Source organism: Canis lupus, chromosome 7 (assembly GCF_003254725.2).
Source record: "Canis lupus dingo isolate Sandy chromosome 7, ASM325472v2, whole genome shotgun sequence".
NCBI classification, from domain to species: domain Eukaryota; kingdom Metazoa; phylum Chordata; class Mammalia; order Carnivora; family Canidae; genus Canis; species Canis lupus.
In genome coordinates this window covers 26,024,339-26,044,599 of record NC_064249.1, presented here as the reverse complement: position 1 = coordinate 26,044,599, position 20,261 = coordinate 26,024,339, and the positions used below count along the sequence as shown (strand labels likewise).

The window sequence follows — 20,261 nt, the reverse complement described above, 5'->3', positions numbered from 1 at the left end:
ATTTATTAAAAAATCTTCGGAGGGACACTTGGGTGGCTCAGCTGTTGAGCATCTGCCTTCAGCTCAGGGTGTGATCCCAGGATCTGGGAATCGAGTCCTGCATGGGGCTCCTTGCGGGGATCCTGCTTCTCCTTCTGCCTGTGTCTCTGACTCTCTCTGTGTCTCTCATGAAAAAAAATAAATAAAATCTTTAAAAAAAATCTTTAGAGAAGTTTCCAGGTATTAATGTCCAGTTTCAGTAATTTCTAGAATCAGTTCCATTGAAAAACTTTTTTAAAAAAAGATTTATTGATTTATTTTAGAAAGAGAGTGTGTATGTGTACATGCTGGAGGAGCAGAGGGTGAGGGGGAGAGAATCTCAAGCAGACTCCACACTGAGCATGGAGCCCAACGCAGGGCTTGATATCACCCTGAAATCAGGACCTGAGCCAAAACCAAGAGTCAGAGGCTTAACTGATTATGCCACCCAGGTGCCCCTAATTGAACAATTTTTAAAATTTCTTTCTCTCAGACGTTTCCCACTCCTACTTTCCATTTCTGGAAAGTTACAAATTGTCTCCACATTCAAAGTGGCAAGTTTGGGATATTTTGGAATGAAATTAGTCTAAGCATGGTGAGTGTAGCATGATAAAACATACTTATAAAAAGGTTTACAACCCCGGTAAACCCATCATCAGTTGAAAAGACCATTCAGTGGAAAATGCATTTCATTCACTAACCTACCAAACATCATAGCTTAGCTAAGCCTACTTTAAACATGCTCAGAACATTTACATTTGCCTACAGTTGGGCAAAATTATCGAACACAAAGCCTATTCTATAATAAAGTGTTGAATGTCCCATGTAATTCATTGCGTACTGTACTGGAAGTGGCAAACAGGACAGTTGAACAGGACAGAATGGTTGTAAGGGCATCCATTGTTTAACCCTGTGACCTTGTGGCTCACTGGGAGCTGTGTCCCTGCCATCCCCCAACATTGTAAGAGAGGATTGTACTGTATATCAATAGGCTGGGAAAAGATCAAAATTCAAAATTCAAAGTACAGTTTCTACTGAATGCACATCACTTTATATCATTGTAAAGTTGAAAAATGGCAAGTTGAACCATCATAAATTGGAGATGGTTTGTTAATGTTTGGATCTGTCCTGGGTTACTGGCACATAGCTCCTAGAGCTTCAGAAATCTCCAGAGTGATCAGAGTATCTTGTGTATGCTAATGAGGTGACTTGATTAGAGAGTTGAACTTCTAGCCCCCATCCTGACCCCTCTCCTGGGAGAGGAGATGAACTGGAGATTCAGTCACCAATGGCCAAATGATTTACTGAAGTACTGTACTGATTTACTGTAAACATGATGATCATGTCTACATAATAAAATCTTCATAAAACTCCTAAATAACAGAGTTTGGAGAGATTACAGGTTGGCAAACACTTCAAAGTGTTAGATGAGTGGTGTGCCCCAATGAGGCATGGAAGCTTGAACCCCTATTTATTACCAGTCAGAAGAAAGGGAAGCTGGGACTTTCCACTGGCATCTGAAGTGGGGTCCAGTCTTGTGGGGCTGAGCCCTTAAGCTGTGAGGTCTGCATTAACTCTGGAAAGGCAGTATCAGAATTGAATTAAATTGTTGAACACCAAGTTGTTGTCTGGAGAACCAGAGAATTGGTTGTTGGTTTTGGGAATCACCCTGGAGTGAGGCTTTCATCTTAGTGGCTCTTAAACTCTGATATCATGAAACAGTAGTATTTGCTGATCTGACTGAGGTCTTTTGTAATGATAGTTAAATAGTGATAGCTGTAAAATTTGCTGGAAAAAGAGCAGAGGTTCTCAAATTGTGCTTCATGAAAACAAAATTCAGAGAGAAACATATCACCCAGTCAGAAAGGCACATTCAGTTGCTCATATCTGAGAGGATATCAAAGAACTCCTTTCAATGGTTCAGTGCCATAGATTCCAAGCAGTCTCACTAGGACCAATTTGAAATTCAAATGAATCTGGATTCTGATCTTGATTTGGCTATTTATAAGCTGCTTGACCTTAGGCAAATTGCTTAGTAAGACTCAGTTTCCTTTTATTTACTTTCTCTCTCTATTATTTTTTATTACTATCATCTATCATTTTTTATTACTACTATCATTCTATCTATCTATCCATGTATCTATCTATGGCAGACATTAAAGTATACATTAATATCTATTTCCTTTTACTTTTAGGCATTTAGGATGATCACACACACACACACACACACACACACACACACACACACACATTACCTGCTCTGATCAATGAACTAGGAGAGAAATAGTGATTGGTGTCTTCCATTATTTGAGAGCAGATGTCAATTGTCCATCTTCTTTCCTCCCTGCTGCAGTGATTGGAAACTTGGATGCTGTGCCTCAGTGGGTAGGGAGTCCAGCCACTAAGGACTTTGCGAACAAAAAATACACTGTTACTGTGGTAAGCTAATGTGATTTGGGGATTGTTTGTTATTTAACCTAACTTCACTTGACTAATACATCATCTTCCCTTGTTTCAAAAAGAAGTTAAAGTAGCTTAAAGAGACATATAGTGCAATTGGATAAAGAAGTGACTAATGAAAGATAACATATAATAACATTTGCCTTACAGAATCATTGGGAGGAAACATACATATCCATCAGTATGATTGATAATTAGCAGATATAACAATATGAACCTCAGATTTTTTTTTTTTTTACCTTTGGATCTTTCTCTTTGGTGGTCCCTGCCCACCCCCATATTCTCCCTCACTTCCCACCATGTTCAAAGAAGGCTTGTTTGACCTACTTACATACAATTACAACCCAGTTTCTTCCAGGGCACACTTATCACTCTTACTTTTTTTTTTTCCATTGTATTTATCACCATTTGCCATACCACATATTCTACTTCTTATGTGCTTGGTATTTGCTCCTCAACACTAGAATGGAAGTTCCATGAGGAAAGGGCTCTTTATCTGTTTTGTTCACTGTTGTATCCCCAGTTCACCTAGAACAGTACCTCAATAAATATTTTTGAATGGGTTTTTAATTAATCAATTGTGATTTGATAGGAGTTACCACAATCCTTAGTATAGCCACCAAAATGAAGTAAATGGCCAACTGCCTGGTGTTTTGGAGTTTGGGATATCAAGATATATGCGCACACCGTCTTCTGCATGGACACCTTCCTTGACCCTGTTCTGTCCATCAGTACCTTCCCTGCTTCTGCTCCCCTTTTGGCATGCTGGTTTTGAGAGATAGCTACCCACTACAGAGATTTCAACAACAATAATAATGACAACTGAGGCAAAATAATGATTCACATTTATCGAGCACTTAAGACATGCCAGCTTTAGGGGCCCTTGGGTGGCTCAGCAGTTGAGCCTCTGCCTTTGGCTTAGGAAGTGATCCCGGGAGTCCTGGGATTGAGTCCTGCATCCGGCTCCACATAGGGAGCCTGCTTCTCCCTCTGCCTGTGTCTCTGCCTCTCTCTGTGTGTCTCTCATGAATAAATAAAGTCCTAAAAAAAAAAAAAAGATGTGCCAGCTTCAAAGCTAAGTATATTCCATTCATGATCTAGTTTGAATCTCAAAAAACTCTCAAGTCAGTACTTTAACCATTATTTTAAAGATGAGAATTTGAGGCTTAATAATGCTAAATAACGTGCCCAAAGCCACATTCCTAATACGTGGTAATGTGGGTGTTAGGTTATCTATTGCTATGTAACAAGCCACCCAAAATGTGATAGCCTTAAATAATTTGTTATTGTTTGTCATGATTCTGTGGGTTGAATGGGGTCAGTCGACTGACTTATTTTGCTTAGCATTGTATCCTCTAGTCCCATCCATGTCACTGCAAAAAAGATTTTATTCTTTATCCATTCATCTATTCATCTGTTGATGGAAATCTGGGCTTTTTCCATCGTTTGGCTCTTGTGGGTATTGCTGCTATAAACATTGGGGTGTGTGTGCCTCTTCAATGACTATGTTTGTATCCTTTGGAGCACAAGCCTTGTTTTTTTTATAAATATATTTTTAAAGATTTTATTTATTTATTCATGAGATACATACAGAGAGAGAGAGAGAGGCAGAGACACAGGCAGATGGAGAAGCAGGCTCCATGCAGGGAGCTCGAAGCAGGACTCGATCCTGGATCTCCAGGATCATGCTCTGGGCTGAAGGCAGTGCTAAACCGCTGAGCCACCCAGGCTGCCCATGGAGCACAAGCCTTGTTAAAGGACTACCTGCTATCAGCATTAGTGACTTTGTCTTGCAAGACCTTAGGCCCCAAATTACTGCATTTTAAGGGAAGCCAGATACATACAAGCATGCATATATTTTAATAAAAGATCTTAATTTTAAAAACACAGTATAGGCCAAGTGAAACACTCATGTGTTTGGTCTATAGGTTTCCAGGTTATAAATCCTGTGCTGGCTCTCCAAGGTAATGTTCACACTTGCAAACATAGCACACAAGGCCCTTGTGATTGTGGGGGACACCTTACCTGACTTCCAGTTTCATTTCTCCTCTGCAGCATCCATGCATTCACCAAGATTTCTTGATTCCTACTACATGCTAAGCAAGTTCTAGATGCTGAGGATATAGCAAAGAACAAAACAAAGTCCCTGGTCTCAGGAGGCTGATATTCTGGTTGGCAGAGACAGCCAATACACATAGAAAGGTGTAAAACGTCAGATGGCACTGAGTGTCATGGAGAAGCGTAAAACAGGGTGAGTTCCAGCATGGCAGGTTGCCCAGATATGCCTTCCTTCTTGTCATGCTCTTCTGTGTGCCTTGAATGGCTCTCCCTCCCCTGCAGCCTAGGCGCTTCCTATCTATCTCTGGAGGCTTAGTTTGAGTATCACAATCTTGCAGTATTTTCTCTGACCCTGCATCCTGCTCCATGAGTTTGGTGACCTTCCTCCTGGCTCCCAAGGCACTTGTGCCTACTCTAACTGACGTTATAACTGGTTTTTAAGCTGGCATTTATTTTTCGGTATCTCCCAGCAGACAGTAAGTAAATTGAGGGCTTCTGTGTTTCCTTAAATTTTCTATAAATCTGTGTGGAACCATGGAACATCCTCTTTGTGAAGCTCTTTAGTGAGGAAGCTGCTGGGTGGGAGAGAAATGCTCCCAACCCATTTTCTTCTTTCCCTTTCCAGTAAGAAAAGTGCTTCCCTCTGCTGTCCAAGCCCAGAAGTGTCCTTGAGATTCCTTGGAAAATGAAGGGAAAGGTCATCGTTGATGTCCTTTGGTTTAGGGGCAGGTTATTAATGAATGCGAAATATTGTCTTATGTTATCAGCGAGGGAAGGAGCCAGAGCCAACTGTCCGTGGCCGTGAGAAGACGCTGGTGTACTCCTTCTATTTGCTTACTCGTGTATTCATAGTTGCCATTCGTGTTTGCAGGTTCATGCACACATTCATACACATCAGATGAAAAACATGCCCCCTGTGTGTACAGACCGAACCATGTGCACTACCTTACACTAGTAAAGGCAAGTGTAAATACGCATCCTGAGGCAAACAGGATGCGTGTTTGCGTTTGACAAGCATCAAACACCAGAAACTTGCTCCCGGCACAGCCTCATCTCTGACCTGCATCTCTGACTTGCTGTTCTCTGTGCTTCCTTCCATCTGGCTCCTGCTGCCTGAGCTCCCAGGGGTGAAAGCCTCCTTTGGCTCAGATCCTGAGGACACCTGGAGTGTGCCTGGAGGCTGGCCCGCTTTTCTAGGGGCCCCAGGGCTGGGGCTGCCTGTGCGCGCGTGTGGCCACCGCGGGGAACAAGGTGAGGCCTGGACGTGTGTCGCTGGCGGGCGCAGCCGCATGTTCCACTGCGCTCGGAACGCTCGGGCTCAGCCCAGCCCGCACAGGGCCGTGGGCACGGCAGCCTCTGATGTGGCCTCTGATGTGTCTCATCTCTGGAAACCCTGACTTTCAGGCTGTGTCAGAGCTGCCCCCAAAGAAAGTGACCGGGCTTGGAGCAGGGTGGGGAGAGGAAGGCGCCCCCGGCAGCCAGCGGGAGCAGCAGCTGCCCCGAGGGCCGAGGCCGAGGCCGACTGTGGGGAAGGGCGGTGGGGAGCAGCCCGGTGGGTGGAGGCGCTGCGGCGCAGGGAGGCGCGCCGGGCAGGGGAGATGCAGTCCCAGGCCGGACTCCAACTTCTCAGCAATCGTTTGCCCTCTTCCTTCCAGTGCTTGCTTGTTTGTTTTTAAGCATAAAGCTGAAATAAACAGGAGGAGCTGATTCTCGGAGCCCCTTCTGCGTCCAGGCCGGTCACACTCGCTCCAAATAGGATTCTATTCCCAGGACTAACGTGCTGGCGGCACCCAGAGTGCTTGTCACCCTCCGTCTGGCAATGCAGTGACTGTCACACGAAGACTCTTCTGGTTCGAGCCGTGTTTCTGACTGGGCGACCTGTAGGAGGAGGACTGGCCTGCTCTCTGCCTCCCGCCCCAAGGCAGCGCCGAGCTTGGGCCCAGGAGGTCAAGCATCGAGGGTAGAAGCAGGGACACCTACGCTGCGCCTTTCCCTTGCCCACTCCGGCAACTGACAGCCCGCCTGGCTCACATTCTGGGGAGGGACTGAATTGCCAGAGCCTGTAGATGCGTTTTGAGTAGAACAGGCCAGGTAAAGCAAACAGCATGAAATGTGTTAGGTCTTCAGCCTGCCCCTAGTTTTGTCATCTAAGAGCTCCAGAAAAGACCCCCCACTGAGGGTTTGCTGCTAGAAGCCTGGAGGGCCGCGGCCAGTTCCCGCTCCATTGTATCCCCACAGTGGCATACAGTGCCTGATGCTCCGCAGAAGCTGGGAGAAGGACTGATTAGCCCCTGGCTTTGTGGTGGCACCTCAGTCTGTAACTCGCCCCCTCTCTCCAACTCCAGATAGGAAGGAAGGACAGATGACTAGCAGGAAATGAACCAGGAAAGGCAAGAAGAAATCAAAGCATCTACTCAAAAAGTATGACCTGAGGTAAGTCGTGAAGGTCTAATACTGTGCTTTTGTTAAAGAGCTACCGTCCTCCCTGTTCAGGCCGGGTGAACGTAGGGAGGGGCAATAGTCATGGAGAAGAAGGACTTTGGGGTCAGATGTTGATTTTAAATGGAGAAAGCTTGGATTTCAGTAACAAAAAAAAAGGTGGCTGGTGGTGGACCCCAATTCGGGTGTCTTTGGGTGCCTCTAAATTAAAAATTACATTCTGGGGATCTGGAAAGCACTGTGGGAGTCAGGGGAGGCAAAACCTCATCAAATGCAGTTTCATGTTCTCACATTGAATCTCACTGGAAAGTTAGGTGGGTGGAGGACTAGATGTCAGCTCAGGATGAGCTCTGCTGTCTTGGCGAGCTCTGCTATGGCTCCCGGGCACGTTCTTAGGGCCTGCACCCCCGTCTGGGTGGAGCTGACCTTTCTTCTTCTCAGGAGCCTGCAGGGCTCAGGCCAGGTGCCCAAAACATTGTCACTGCCCTTTACTGAAGCTCTCATTCTCTTTGAGCAGCGACTCAGTGCCCTTACTGTGGGTTTATGAGGTCTCTTTTGGTTGCAAGTGACAGAGATTCAACTCAAATAGGCTTATACACTAGGATGAAAGAAAGAAAGAAAGAAAGAAAGAAAGAAAGAAAGAAAGGAAATGTTATGGCTTCTACAACTTATAAAATGTAGGGGTAAATTCCAAGATTAAGGTGCTGCTGGATTCAGATACTCTGATGCCACCAAGTATCTTTCTTTGCCCATTTCTCAGCTCCAATCATTGGGGCCAGCGGGACTCATGGTTTTAACAACTGAGCCAGAAGGGATCTAAGTGGGATTAGCTGTGACTGAGCTACATGGACAGGGAGGAGAGAGCAGGTTGTCCATCAGAGAAAATTGGACTGTTTATTTTTACGATTTATTTGGCGGGGGAGAGAGAGAAAGCAGGGGAGCAGCAGGCAGAGGGAGAGGGAGAAGCAGACTGCCCACAGCAGGGACCCTGATGCAGGACTTGATTCCAGGACCCTGGAGCCATGACCTGAGCCAAAGGCAGATGCTCAACCAACTGAGCCACCCAGGTGCCCCAAGAAAATTGGACTGTTGTTACCACATGTGAAGCAGTGTTGGCAGGGCAGTTCACACTTTAGTGGACAAGTGCAGTCACTGGTGAGGATTTCTGCATCCTCCCCACAAGTTAAGTGTTCATTTACAAACACTTTGTCTCCCTATCTAAGTCTCTCTATCTTAAGGGCTTGGCTCCTAAATTGGGTCCCCCATCCTCACTCCCCTCCCAGTTCCCTGTAGGAGCTGAGTTTGGTGGGGAGATGAGTTTATTTTGTTTTTTTAGAAAGTTGGCTATTTCTTGTGGAGGGCAATCATCAAGAGTAGGTAAATATCATTTCACTATTTCTAGTCCAGTGAAACCATCAAGAAGTACAATTTCAGGGTGTCTCAGTCAAATGAATTCAGTCAAATGAATAAATAAAAAATTAAATAGAGTTAAATTAATTAAAATTTTTAAAAAAGAAGTGCAATCTCTGCTCTTAGATGGGGACAAAAGTAAAGTTGCTCAAACTAATTATCTTGGGGGCAAAAGAGCATCATAGATTTGTCTGCATTGAACTAAAAGGTCATGTTGTTTGAACCTTATCTCCAGGGAGGTCAGGGTGTTTCCAGCCTGCTGTGGGACCCAGCTGGCCTTGACTGACACTGGGAGAATGGAGGTTTGGGGCCTGGCTCTGCCACTTGCAACCTGAGTGAGCCTGACTAATTCGCTTTTTTCCTGTGTTTCAGTTTTTGTTTTCTTTAGTATTAGTTTTTCGGACAATATGTTTTCTCTTTGATATAGTCCATTCCTTTTGTAGTAGTTGATTTTTAGCTGATACTTCAAATCTGTATAATAATACGGGTTGTATCTTCCCCACATTTGAAGGTGGAAGAACTTAGGCACCATCAGGATCAAATGAAAGAGAGTCTTTCTGTCTGATTCAAGAAGAGCATGAGTGACGATAACATTTAACCTTTCTTTTGGGACAAGGGGTGTCACTGAGGACGTGGGTATCTTCAGTGTGGACCAGACTGGGTATCTTGGGACACAATCCATCGGCTCTCAGGAGTCTACTGACTTGGTACACGATGCTGCCCACCCTCTGCAAGCAGACGCCCCTTGCATGCCTGAAGTGTGGAGAACACGAGACAGGGAAGGAGACACCCAGGCGTGAGAAACTTCTGAATATGGCATTTTTAATATTTAATTGCTCTGAGATATTTTATTCTTGAAAGTGGTGTGCTGCCAGCCAAGATGCTCAGGGCACTTTGGGAGGGCCTTTCATCTCAGATCTCCAGCTGGACAGACAATGAGGAGCTTACACCGGATGGTCGCACTGTGTGAAGCCCAGGGCGGGGTCTGCACCTGGCACAGGGTGGGTGCGGAGGGGTTACGGGAACAGACGGCTGAGTGCTAAGAGCCGATCCGCTCCTAACTCCAGAGACGGTGAACACAGGTGTCTCCCCACTGGGATGGGAAACAGTATGCAGGTGAAAAATGTGAAGAAATGGACAACGCAAAAAAAAAAAAAAAAATGTGTCCAGTAAACTAGAGAAAGGGGATACAGGGAGAAGAGATTTTTGGGAGGAGATGTTATGACACTTTGCTTCTGCCACCGAGGCCTTGTGTGAAAGGGAGTGCTTTCTGCTGCCCTCTGACCACTTCCTTAGCACCCACTTCACTCTGCGGAGCTGCAGCTGGAAAAGAACCAACCCAGGAGTGTTGGGAAGACGAGGCTGCTTCAGTGAGCACAGCCACTGGGTCATGTGTCTTCCGTCTCTGCACCCATCCCGTGCAGGGGCCCCCTCCCCTGGCCTACATGGTGGTGGTGGTTACCCTGACCACAAGGCTGAGCTGTGCAGGAGGTTACACACATGCGCGTGCACACGTCAGGAGGCTGGGGTGACAAGTCCTCAGTGTGTATAGTAAGGAGGAAAGTGCGGAACTGTGAGGTAACTTAATTCAGAGCTGCAAGATGAAGGGACCTTGCTCCCTCAGCTGACACGTCCCCCTCCCCACCCCTTCGAGGATCAGAGCCAGACCCAGGGCTGACATCCCCTTTTCTTTCCTGTCCAGTAACCTTGATATGTGAACAATGAGACATGCAAGGATCAGGGCAGTGGAGGATGGAGGGCACTCACGGGTTAGATTACAGTGGAGAAGCAGCTGACTCAGCCACCTGTCAGTGGCTGTCTGGAGATGCATTCAGGTTTCCGTGTACGTTCAAACCAGTTCGGGGGGGTAGGACAGGTTAGATGTGGACAGCAAGTTGCAAATGTTAACCTCTGTAGTGGTGATGGGGGCGGGTTTCTGAGGCTAGCAATCAAAGGGCAGGCAGGCCAGCCTCCACAGCAGCATGGTGTGGGACAGGAGACAGCTGGGAGGTCCTTGGGAGGCGGGCAGGGGCTCAAGCACAGGTGCCAGGGGCTTGGCACAGGGAGGAGAGCTGGCACAGGAGAGCAGGACGTGGAAGACAGCAGTGAGCAAAACAGGGCCTGCGTTTATAGGAAGGAACATGTGGGCAGGAACCCTGGGGAGCAAGGCTCCATTCCTAGACGGCCCTGGGTCATGGGCCCTAGAACTGATTTACATCCAGCCTCTGCCCCTTAATAGTTGTGTGTGTGATTTTGGAAAAGACACTCAACCTTTCTGAGCTTCCACCTCCTGATCTGCCAAGGAGCATGTTTAACCTTATTGGCTTATTTTGAGGAGTCAACATGAGACTCCATGCAGAGGATCTGATTCAGTATCTGAATATAAGGGGCACCCAGTAAACATGAATATTCGTGTATTTTGTAAACAATTCTGGGGCACCAGGTGGCTGTGTGTTAAGAACCAGGGTGTGAAGTCAGACCTGGACCTGCAGCAAAAGTGATCTAAGTATATTGCCCATCTGGAAATCGGACTGACCCTAGAGCTCAGCCTACAGTTGCATCATCTGTAACGTGCAATACGTTTTGAAAAGGGGGGATGGGTGGAGTTCAGAGCCAGTGGTGGCCTGAGCTGGAGTGGGCTGGCCTCTGAGAGTTCTGTTGCTTGAAGACCAAAGCTCCGGCATGTTGACTCAGGGCTGGCCAGGCTGTAGCCCATCAAGGAGGGCCAGATGGCACAGGGCAGCAAGGGTTTCCCTGTGTTCCTATGTGGCCTGGTTTTTGTTAATTGCAGCTGATTTTCTAGGATTTAGTTTCCTGTTTGGGTGGAATGGGCATGAAGCCTATTTCTGGCTGACTTCCAGTAGCAGCAGCTTTCAGCATGTCAGCTGTGCCTCATGGGCTCGCAGGGATCTCGGGAGTCTGGCCATGCCAGTGTGCGAGCGCTTCCCTGTGGTTAAGGAGCTGCATGCTCTCATGTTTTTCCTACCAATCCTTCCGATCTCTTCCCTTTCTCCAGTTTTCAGCCTCTCTTTCCTCACCAACCCTTTATTTCCTACCTTGCACCTCTTTTGCTTCCATTCCCCTAACTGACCTGTTGCTCATCATGGAATCATGCTGTCTGGAGCTAAGAGAGAGTTCAGGATAACCTAGTGCAACCTCCTGCTTAGACATCTCTTGGAACCGGGAACTGACAGCAGCCCGGGGTGGCTCCTTCTGTTTGTAGCACTCTGACTGTCCCACAGGAGGAATCCACCGATGGAAGAACCCTGCCTTTGCGGAACTTGGAGTTTAGGGGAGCAGAACCTTCCCGTTTGGCTCTAGTTTTCCCCCTTGGGTCTAAAGAGGCAAGCAAACCTTAGGAAATATTTACTGAGCATTTCCTGGTGGCCGCCTCTGGGCTAGAGATTGCGATTGCAAAACTGAAAAGAAAGTATCCTGTAGTGAAGATGTTTGAGTTTAAGGAAATAGGAGAGATTTCCAGTGTCTTGGCCTTTTAAGTGCTACAATAAACCCCCTGTACCTGGGGAAGGTTTTCACAGTGGTGTTGTCTGAACTGACTTTGGAAGGAAGAGTTCATCAGGAAGACCAAAGGACATTGTGGGCAAAGGCCATTCCCAAGTGTAATTTGGGGATATTGGGCTAAGTGAGGCAGCTAGAATAAGATAAATAGGATTAACTATGAATGGAGGGCACAAACCAAGCAATGGGCTGGAGTGATGGAGAAATCCCCAGGAAAGAGGATGAAAATCACATGTAACGTGACATGGGCATCACACACAGGGTGTGGTGCAGTGAGATCTAGGAGCAGGAGCCCTGAAGAATGGAGGTGTGGGCTGGTCTGGGAATTCTTTGTGGAAGAACAGCCTTGCTGGACTTTTGTGTCCTCTTCTGCCAACAAAGGAGGTGGCAATACCTGGGCTGCCTGTCTTGAGGTGCAGGTGAGGAGAGGGGGAGGGTGCAGTCTGGCAAGCCTCAATGCCTGGAACACAGTGCCTTTAGGGAGGTGAGGATAGTTAATGATTGAGAATGAGGCAGATGAGTGTTATAAAAAAACAGGAGGGGCATGGAGGGGTGAGGGGGCCAGTGTGGGGATTGAAAACTGTGAATGAAGACCTTCAACTTAGAATTCAGGTTCCCTAGAATGACAAGAAAGATTTTGATGTTATGCATTGGGGGGAGGGGAATCACCTGTCAAAAGTTCTAAAGACATGTGAGCCTCTGTGGGACAAGAGAATGGCTATAGAAAGAAGAGAAAACTAAAAAGTGACAGGGTGGTATGGTGAAAGACCTGAATTCAAATCTGAACTCAGCCACTTCATGAGTTCTTCAACTTTTCCAAATCATTTCGAAATGCAGATAATATCTACCTTAGAGCGCTGCTTGAGAGGCAAATAAGAAAATGTATAGAGTGCCTGGCATATAGTAGTCACAAAATAAATGTTTCTGTCCTTCCTCTCTCCTCCCCACAGAACATTGCATCAGCATTTTGACTATGAGGGATGGGAAAGGCCAGCGGATTTGAGAAAAAGTGAAGAAAGCAGGGACATCCCACCCAACTAGGAGCTCCTTAAGGAATCGCGCCACAGCCATGTCTTTGCACCCTCCATGGTGCTTTGCATGAATTGGTGCTCGAGAACATAGAGATGGAATTGGACAGAAATAAAAGCTGCATTTTCCTGTCCAGATATTTACGACATGGTGGGGAAGCACTAGGAGATAAGACCGGTTTTTCTTCCCAACTCTTCCACACACTGACTGTGGCCTTGGGAGAATGTTCTCACCTCTCTGGGGCTCAGGACCACATCTGTGAAATAAGGGGTGCAGCAGGATGATCTCCACCTTATTCTAGTGATGAGATTTGAGAGCCCTGTAAGGTTTGGGGTTGACATGACAATATTGCAACTGGTTTGCAAATGAGCCCCAGAGATTGAGAGCCTCATTTGTAAACTAACAAACTGCTACAGAACTCAGGACTCTTCACTTATTGGGTTGAGGCTGTTCTTTTCCTATTGTCCCATGGCCCTGTGACAGCAAACCATATCTCAGACTCAGAGGCTGGGCACCAAAAAGTTGATTCTCGTGAGACCCCGAAGATGGAAGTCTCTCGAGGCATCCAGATGCACAGATCTCACCAACATCTGCTAGACACTCAAAGGAAACAGTGGGTGACAAAAACAACGACTCTGACATTTGTGTCAGTGTTTGGTACATCTGACTTTCCCACAGACCTACCATGACATGTGTTTTTGCAATGAAGCATTTCAAACATCAATAAGGAGCTCATAAAAGAGCCCACAAGACTCAGGCATTTCTAGCCTTAAAACATGTTGTTTAGTGGTGTGCCCCACACCCAATCTCACCTCCTCATTGCCCTGGAGGAAGCGAGCTCCCAGCCCTATGCTCATGGGGTAGTCCTAAGCACTCTTGTTTCCTAAACATTTTCACATTGTCCCCTTTTTGTGTTAGAATTTTGGCTCAAATACCAACAGGCTGTGTAATCCTAGGCAAGTCGTTTAACATATTTGAATGTTAGTTTCCTCATTTGTATTCATCTCGTCAACAGATAGTTATTGAGTGCCTTTAATACCAAGTACTATTCTAGATTTGGAATTTACAGATAGCCCTTTCTCTTTCTAATTGTCAGAAATCCAGACAGTTAGACATTCATATGTCTTAGTAACCAACGTATGACCTCAGCACTGTTTTTCAGTGGTTCCAATGTATTATTGAGCATACGAGGACTCAGGAGAAAAGATGGGTCAACCTGCTTACACTACAAAGCTGTAGTAATCAAAGCAGTGTGATATTGGCACAAAAATAGGCACATAGATCAATAGAACAGAAAAGAGAGCTCAGAAATAAACCCATACTTGTATGGTCAATCTACAACAAAGGAGGCAAGAATATAAATAAGGAAAAGACAGTCTCTTCAATAAATGGGAAAACTGGACAGCCACATGCAAAAGAATGAAACTAAACAACCACTTTCTCATGCCATACACAAAAATAAATTCCAAATGTTAAAGACCTATATGTGACACCAAATAAATAAATAAATAAATAAATAGTCCAATTAAAAATGGGCAGAGAACCTGAATAGACCTTTTCCAAAGAAGACATTCAGATGGCCAAGAGGCACATGAAAAGATGCTCAATATCACTCATCATCAGGGAAATGCAAATCCAAACCACAGTGAGAGATCACCTCACACCAGTTGGAATGGCTAGAATCAAAAAGACAAGAAACAACAAATGTTGGTGAGGATGTGGAGATAAAGGAATCCTCATACACTGTTGATGGGGATGCAAATATGGTGGAAAATAGTATTGGAGATCCCTCAAAAAGTTAAAAATAGAAATACCATACGATCCAATAATTCCACTACTGGGTATTTACCCAAAGAGAATAAAAACAATAATGTGTGAAAAGATATATGCACCCCTGTGTGTATGTGTGTGTGTGTGTATACATATACATACATACATAATTGAATATTACTCAGCCATGAAAAAATGAGATCTTGCCATTTATAGATGAATGAACCTAGAGGGTATTATTCTAAGTAAAATAAATTAGAGAAAAACAAATACTGTATGATTTCATTTACATGGGAAATTTTAAAAAGCAAAACAAAGAGCAGAAAAAGACCCATAAATACAAGGAAGAAATTGATGGTTGTCAGAGGAGAGGAGATGGAGGGATGGGCACAATGAGAGAAGGGAGGTGGGAAACACAGGCTTCCAGTTATAGAATGAATAAGTCATGAGGATAAAGGACACGGCATATAGAATGTAGTCCGTGGCATTGTAATAGCATTGTTTGGTGACAGGATGTAGCTACACTTGCGGTGAGCATAGCATAACCTATAGAGAAGTTGAATCACTATGCTATACATCTAAAACTAATGTAACACTGTATGTCAACTATACTTCAATAAAACTATAAAAAATTGGGGCACCTGGCTGGCTCAGCCAGTTAAGCACCCAGCTCTTGATATCTGCTCAGGTCTTGATCTCAGTGAGGTCGTGAGTTCAGGTCCTGCATTGGGCTCCATGCTGGGCTTAAAAAAAAATCAAATAAAAAGATGGTCAGTCTGCTGAGCCACCACCTAATTAAACTTCATCATGTCAGTGTCAGCCACCAGGGTTCTAACTGAAGAAAACTTGATAAAAAGCCTTTTGAGAGAAATAGTGACTGCACTGAATGGTACTAAAACTTTTGAGTCAAGAGGGAAGACAGTCTTGCCCTGGCTTTGTGGGACATACTTTGGGTTGCAAGGAGGTCACCAGGAGGCAGGAAAGACCAAAGGCTGCCCTGGGATCCAGCTGCATTATTTTTTTTTCTAGCTGCATTATTAATGAGTTGGAAGCCTTCGGGTGTAACCCTGTGCGGTTCCTCTCAAATGTTTTCTGACTCGTCTCAGGGTTTAGGAGCCAAAATTTGATGGAAAACTGAGAAAATAAAGGAGTTGTGATTTGAGGGTTCTATAAAACTACTATATAGGGAGTTTGGTAACAATTGCTTCCATATACACATTAGTCGCCCAGAACTGTACTAGACTGGGTATACAATAGAATGCAGAAGATATACATGATTCTATATCTATAATTTATGAAATTGTGATAAGTACCAGAAAAGGAAAAAAAAAAAAACTCTGAGTATGATGACAGAGAATACTAACTGGGATTATCTCATTTTGATGGAGCAACCAGTGAAAACCTCTGAGGAAGTGATATTTATTTGAAGACAGAAGGATTTTGGGAGCTGGTCATATGAAAGTAGGGCAGTGGTAGGGTAAAGAATATTCTGGCCAATGGCTGCATCTCGGGCCAAAGCCCTGAGGTGGACAGGAACTTGTCACATTTGATGAACTGAAAGGCCCATGTGAGAGGAGGAGAGTAAAAAGAGCTGCAGAGTCAGGAAGAGCCCAGATAACGAGGGGCTTGCAAGTGACACTAAACGTTTCAGAGATTTTATTCTAAATGACAATAGAAAGGCACTAAAATGTTATTTCTGTCAAGGCAGAAGGACGTGACCAAATTAACACTTGCATCAGTGACAACTGAAGGAGGGACACGGCCTCAGAGAAAGGAGGGAAAGTACGATGTTGCTGTGCTTTCCTGTGGCAGCAGCCGGCCGCTGGCACCTGCAGAGTGTCTCCAGAGGATGCAGAAGAATCTGACTTCCTACTGGAGTCCTGCTTCTGACTTCAGACTCTTCTGTGTTCAGAAACTCGGCCATCAGGTATTTGTTGAGTTTTCACCCAGTATAGACACGGTATACCACGTGTAATTCGTCAATGCTCAGTGTTGACTTTTTATCCTCTTGCCGGTCCCCAAGGAAGACTTAGCTGCTGGTTCCATCAAGCACTACTCAGGCGACCACTGAGTCACACCTGGAGCTCTGGGCCACCGTGCACCGAGTCAGCTCGCCTGCTAAAACACGGGAGGGACAGAAGGGAGAGAAGCCCCTTCTTCCTCTTCTGTTCTTTTAACCTCCATGTGGCTAACTTGCTAAAATGGGGAAAGATCATTGGAATTCTTCTACCAAAGCGTTAGGACAATTTCTGAAGGGAATTACAATGCTAAAGGGACCATCATAAAAGATAATTTGAATTTCATCTAATGAGGTAAGATACCTAAGAAATTCTAACATGTACAAGGAGTGTTCTCTGATTTGATCCTGCACTGAAATTTGCTCCCAAGCCTCACCCACATACTGTTAAATCTCTATGACAGGAAATCCTACCTCTTATCTAAAAGAACCCACCAGTTCTGAGTCTTTCTCCCTCATCCATCCTCAAGGAACTCTGGTTCCAGAGTCAGAGACGCTGCCAGCACAAGCAGGAGAGATGAGATGAGAAAGAGAGAAGTTCCTCAATTAGTTTCCCACAGTTGGGAGCTGCCAGCCTGCTGGCCCTTTGATTGATTTATTCAATGCATTTTTAGAAAAAAAGTTTGTTTATTTTTAGTCATCTCTACATGCAACGTAGGGGTCAAACTCATGACCCCGAGATCAAGAGTTGCATGCTCTAACGACTGAGGCAGCCAGGTGCTCCTACAGTGCATCTTTCGAAGGCCAATATATGTTTTCCCTCACACTCCCCCACCCAGGAATCACAGAATTAAGATCTTATTTGAAAAGATAATATCTGCTAATGAACAAGGTTCTGGTAGTACTCTCAAACTATGGCAAGTCCCTGTTATTGTTTGTTAGCGTATTTATTTCTCCACACAATTTTGCCAACATATGATATTTGGTGGCATTATCAAAGAGCAATACGGGTGTTTAAAGACTGCTCTCTGCCTCCATTTCTGTTCAGATTCTCCCCAGGATTAGAGGACACTGGATGGGTTGGGGGCAGATGTTAGGATTCTGATCCCTCCTATCATGGATTAAATCAAGACATAGGGCAGAGGGAGATGTGGAAGTATAGCAGAATTCTTACTGAAAATGCTAGAAGCTTCTGTGGGAGTTTGAGAGAGAAAAGCAGGGCGTATGTGAGCCTGAAACAGAGGAGTCCATCGGTCCACCGGCAGACTCTCTGCAGATCCTGGTTGTTGGACATTGACTTGCACTTTTTCCTGCAACTTGTCCCCACTCCACCTTCTTTTATCTTTAGTGGAAGACCATCAGTTCTGTTAAGTTTACGGATGCATTACATGTAGGAAGATTTGCTGCATTTCCAACAATAGGATAACATTTGTTAAGAGCTTCCTTTGAAGCTAGAGACTGTTTTAAGTGTATCAAATGCTTTGACTCATTTAGTGCTCACAATGCCCTATGAAATAAGTACTGTAATGATCAGGCCCATTTTTAACAAAGATTTTATTTATTGATTCATGAGAGACACAGAGAGAGAGGCAGAGACATAAGTAGTGGGAGTAGCAGGCACCCCACAGGGAACTCAATGTGGGACTTGATCCCAGAACCCCAGGATCAGGACCTGAGCCAAAGGCAGACACTCAACCACTGAGGAGAGACAGTGACCTGTCCAGTTCATATAGCTTATAAGTAGAAGAGCTGGGATTTGAACCCCAGGCAGCTTATTCAAACCCCTAAGCATCATGCAACACTTTCTTTCCTCCCCATCCTCGATATGGTGTGTTTTTTCACTTATTTAAGTCTTTGACACCTTCAGTAAAATTTTCATAGCATAAAAAATATGAATCTATACAATTTTTGTCAGAGTTATACAAAATACTTTCAAGGTAGGTTTTTTTTTTTTTGGTTGTATGTATGGTGGAATTCTTAAAGTTACACATTCTGATCCTTACTTATGAACTTTAAACTTGCCAGATTTCATAACTATGAGTAAAGCCACATGTGAGTTCGAAAGCACTTAATAACTCTGCCAACCTTGAAAAGATAGTGGGAACCTTATACAGTCATTCTGCTCTCATCTATCACACTGTCTCATGAGTGGAGAGTAGGGTGTGGGCAGAAGTGTCTGGAGAGGAGGCAGTGCCAGCTGTTGGAGTCTAACTGGAAGGAGCCCTGTGTGTCATGCTAGAGAATTTGTACTACTTCTGGTTTCAAACCTTCCAACAGGAGGCTTTAGGCAAGAAAGTGAGGTAATTGAGTTTTTTTTTTTTTTCGGAAGCGTGATGCTTGTATCGTTTTGCACGGTGAATTGTGCTCAGGAAAGCTGGTGGGAGGGAGGGCAGTCAGGGTGCCATCGCATGATTGCAGGTGAGAGATCATAGAAGTCTAACCTAAGACAATAACAGGAAAAATAGAAATGGAGAGGGTGTGCTGAGGTGAGAAACAGGCTCGGGGAAAATCAGCAGGCTAAATGTTGCAGGAGAGAAAGAGAGGAGCTGAAGTTGTCATCAGAGAGATTGACGTCAAGCGAAACGTCAAGGTAGTATGGAGAGAGGGTGTAGGTGGACAGAAGGTGCCAGAGAAATAAATTTGGTGTTGGGTTGGCCCAGATGGAGAGCCAGAATGGCTTCAGAAATGCCAAAGCATGACGTAAATGCTATTGAAATCTGAAAATGGGGCCCTCTGGTAAAATGGAAAATAGGATTTTGTGAGAGGTTTTTTTTTTCTTTTTTTAAAGATTTTATTTATTTATTCATGAGAGACACACAGAGAGAGGCAGAGACATAGGCAGAGGGAGAAGCAAGTTCCCTGAAGGGTGCCTGGTTTGGGACTAGATCCCAGGATCCCGGGGTCACAACCTGAGCCAAAGGCAGATGCTCCACCACTGAGCAAGGTGCCTCCTTGTGAGAGGTTTATGTGGTTTATATGGGAGCATGATTGGAACTGCAGCCAAGCACTTAGGAGTTACTGGCATATAAATAGTAGTTGAAGCCAGAGAACAGAGTGAGATCTGTCCAGATAGAGATCCCATCTTTAGTTAAAAAACAAACACGTAAGGCAACCAGGTAAGTTTGAACATCAGATAAATGGCAAATATCTTTTTTTTGCAGATTTCATGTAATGTTTAGGACATAGTTATCCTAAAAATGATGTATTTATGTGAAATTCAACCTTAACTGGGCACCATGAATTATAACTGACAACCATATCACATGCTGTAAGCAAGGGCCTGCAGGGATGAGGAAGGCCATTGCCATGGCGAAGTGGCATGGGAAGGAGAGTGGGGGAGGGATGGGGATAGGTGGGTCTGCCAGCCAACAAGGGGCACCAATGCTTGCTCCATGAGGTCAGGGGCTGCCCAGCTCCAGCTGACTGGGTTTGGCTGACCTCCAGGGTATCCAGTATTCTAATGTTTCAAAACATAATAAAAAACATTTGTATTTTTTAATGTGGGCTATCCCAAATTTAGAAGGGAAAAAACATAGTGAGGTACAAACAAGACAGGTCTATGGGTTCCATAAGGCATATCAGCCACTGGTTTGCAATGTCT

General features: G+C 44.9%; 1 long non-coding RNA gene across 1 annotated transcript; it reads left to right on the top strand.

Moving 5' to 3' along the window:
• Positions 1-6,204: 6,204 nt before the first annotated feature.
• Positions 6,205-14,452, top strand: LOC112648222 (uncharacterized). The gene is made up of 3 exons (XR_003128826.3): positions 6,205-6,627; positions 6,882-6,969; positions 12,855-14,452. It is a non-coding gene; the product is annotated as an uncharacterized LOC112648222 (long non-coding RNA).
• The last annotated feature ends 5,809 nt before the right edge of the window (positions 14,453-20,261 follow it).